Below are 3,616 nucleotides of genomic sequence, written 5' to 3'. Positions count from 1 at the left end.
GAGATGACAAATAAACATAACCCAACCACAGCCATGCCAACATGTTGAAGATGCAAGTAGTTGATACATAAATCAATGGAGGGTCAATGAGAAAGAAAGAAAGAGCATGAGGGTATCAATCATACATAACATGGAGCCCATGCATTGCCCTCTAACCTTCATTTTAATTTATGGCAACCCAACTAGTTAGCCAATTCCATTATTTGTAGAGCTTTGATTACTTTCTTGGTGTAGAAGATGGTCTCTCACGCGGAGGTGGTTTGTTAGCAATGGGAGGCGGGGGAGGGCTCTGCATCTCTCTGAAAATTCTCCTTCCATGGATATCTGCAAAAGCTAGAAGAAAGGTTGAGAGATCAAAAGTTTAGGCATGCAGTAAGCTGCTAGATATTAACATATATATGAGAAAAATGATACCAACCTGACATGCCCTGGGCCATATGAATTGTGAAGACTGAAGCAATCAAGATGACTCGAATCATCCAACGAAAGAAAGAAGCTAGACCCATGTTGACTCTTGAATCGAATTGCCTCTGACTGATCTGCTTCGTCTGATTATATAGCTGTTAGTGATGCTTTTGTTGACAATGGTCACGGGCTTGTAATGCCTTTTTTGAACATGAGCCATTAAGTGACCAAGTATGGATAAGTTTAAGAAAAATTAGGAAAGAAATCATTTGGGATATGTTTGTTTCTCCTGAAATACTCATAAGGAAGAAAAGAGAAACAGAAATTTTGTCTCATTAATTTGCTTGTTGGCTGTCAATGGAAAGATTGAGGGGAAAAAAATAAATTCTATATTTTTTTCCCTATTTGGTTTGAAAGGAAAATTAAATAAATAAGAAAAATAATCTTCAACGTCAAAACTTCATAATTATCAGTAAATAATATTTCTAAATCTATTTTTTATACTTCAATTTACAAGGGAAATCAATTTTTAAAAAAATTGAGTGGAGCAAATATTTAATGCAGTACACTCATATTTACTAAATGAAATTAAAATACAAATAAAGTTTTCATACTATTCTTTGTTTGATAAAATTAATTTAAAAATTATTTTAAATCATCACATCAAACATATTTATCTTTATTAATTTTAATTAATATTTATAATTTTACTAATCTTAAATAATAAATTTATTTGGTAAACATGTACACTAAATGTATAAAATAATTAAATAATATTTAAAATGGGTTGTGAACGTGAAGTCATGATTGTGAAATAATTTCACTAAACATGAGCATATGAGGTAAAAGATATTAAAAATTAAAAATAAGTAAATTATTTTGATTTAATACTTAAATATATTTTTAACTTTAAATTATGATATTAAATTATTTTATCAAACAAATTAATTTATCTTTTACCAAAATCTTATGGGAATGTTTAATTTATTAATGACTTATATATATATATATATATATATATATATATATATATATATATATATATATATATATATATATATATATATATGGTAATGGAATGTGTGGTTATTTTCCTCATTTGGTAATTTTGTCAAATACTAATTAGGGGTCATAAGTTAGGGGACGTCAATGCAATTTTCCCAAAAAGGTATATAAAGTAAAAAAACGTTATTTGATTTAGTTTTATTGAGATTTTATTTGACTTATTGAGTTAGGCTTTTTTTAGAATTGATTAGTTTGTGTGTTTACCATGAAATGAAATTAAGGGATTAGCTTTCTTTTGCTTATCATATGATTCTATCTTCATATATAATAATTAGTTTGTAACACATAACAATTTTTTTTAGATTGTTTCTCGGGTTCAATTACAATATAGAAATATACTTTTTTGATATCTATCGAAAAGATTTCATCGATCAAATGATATTTAATATATATTTCATTGATAAAGATTTCATCTATATACTTTTTTATATATACATTTTTCAAGTTTCATTGTTTATATTTTAATCGCATTTGTTTATACATTTATAGCTTGATTTCATTATCTTATACTCTTATACTCTTATTCGATGTTCTAAATTTCACAATACATATTCACTCCTTCTTATATAGAATCAAGAGCCTCACATGTGAAATAACAAAACATCTCATTCATCTAGGTTTTCAATACAAGATTAGGTATGAGGAAAAAGCCTTGCTAGAGACCCTTTGTTGGTTTATTTATTTATTTAGCTTTGAAAGAGTTTCCAACAGCATTATTATTAGGTTGGAGAGTTGTCCCTTGCTGGAGACCCTTGGATTAGATCAATGACATGTTCTCTTCTCTGAGCAAAACCCAAACCCCATCCCCAGATTGGAGGACCTCGGTCTTCCCAGTCAATCACTATGAAGGATGGACAGAATTTCTTTCAGACCCATATCCAAACTTGAAAAAAAGGGCCATCAAGAGCTCATGCTCATGTGACCTTGACCTTGCAGAACTAGAAAATTGGGCCTGAGGCCCATAAACCACCTGTTCAAAGAATGAGCAAAGGGGGAGATGGGGATTCAGAGAGGCTTTAAGCAAAAATGGGATAGTGGACTGAGTCCTTAATGTCCAATAATTTTTGAAAATGGAGAAAATCAATAAACATAACCATGTCAACATGTTGCAGATGGAAATAGTTGATACATAAATCAATGGAAAGAAAGAGCACGAGGCATCAATCAGTCATTTTTATGGCAAACTAGCTAGTTAAGGGAATTAACCTCCCAACAGACTACTAGTACTTGTAGAACTTTTATTACTTCCTTCTATGGTCTTAAAACAATCCAGGTGTAGGAGCTGGACTCTCAGGTGGGTTCTGATTCTTTAATTTGCCTGGAATGGGAGGTGGGGGAGGGCTTGCCATCTCTCTGCGAATTGTCTTTCGGATGGGATCTGCCAAAGCTAGAAGAAAGGTTGAGATATCAATAATTATAAATAATGTTAGGTATACAATAACATGCGTGGAATTTAATTACATCCAATTCTCAAAAGCCCATTCTTTCCTTTTTCATCTTGTTTCTGTGATCCCAAACAGAGTCTGAAAAGGTTGAATTATGAACTTTTTTTCCATGAAATTAACTCAACAAAAGACAAAAGAATATGAAATGGGCAATCAAAGTAATTGGCAAGAAGCATTAATCTAGCCGTGCAACTACTCAGAAGAAGTTTGGTACCAACCTGAAAGTCCCTCAGCCATATGAATAGTGAAGATCGAAGCAATGAAGATGACTAGAATCATCCAACGAAAGAAGGAAGCTACACCCATATTGACTCTTGAATCCAATCCCCTCCTCTTACTCATGATCTGCAGCTTCATCTGATTATATAGCTGTTAGTGATGCTTTTGTTCACAATGTTCAAGGGCTTATAATGTCTTTCTGAACAGGAGACATTAAGTGACGTATGATAACTTTCTTGGAAGAAAAATTAAGAAAGAAATCATTACGGGCATTACCAATCTTCCAAGTAATGACCCATGCTTCTTATAATATGTGACGCTATATTTGACTACACATTCTAGTTTCATAGTCTACTGCATCAAGCTTTTTTGGCCTACTTCCACCCCATTCCCACTACTGAAATTCACATAAAATTGAACAGTCACTATAATCATCCGTTCTCAATCGTGTAAATATTATCCGCTTTGAACTCAAATGGGGT

At 31.9% G+C, this 3,616-nt stretch overlaps 1 long non-coding RNA gene across 1 annotated transcript; it reads right to left on the bottom strand.

Annotated features, from left to right (window-relative positions):
• Positions 1–2,554: 2,554 nt before the first annotated feature.
• Positions 2,555–3,344, bottom strand: LOC117905095. The gene is made up of 2 exons (XR_004649654.1): positions 3,134–3,344; positions 2,555–2,857 (listed from the first exon to the last, which is right to left on the bottom strand). It is a non-coding gene; the product is annotated as an uncharacterized LOC117905095 (long non-coding RNA).
• Positions 3,345–3,616: the final 272 nt, after the last annotated feature.

This window comes from Vitis riparia, chromosome 17 (genome assembly GCF_004353265.1).
Source record: "Vitis riparia cultivar Riparia Gloire de Montpellier isolate 1030 chromosome 17, EGFV_Vit.rip_1.0, whole genome shotgun sequence".
Lineage (NCBI taxonomy): Eukaryota > Viridiplantae > Streptophyta > Magnoliopsida > Vitales > Vitaceae > Vitis > Vitis riparia.
Note: the sequence above shows the minus strand (reverse complement) of the source record. Positions and strands in the feature narration are given on the sequence as shown.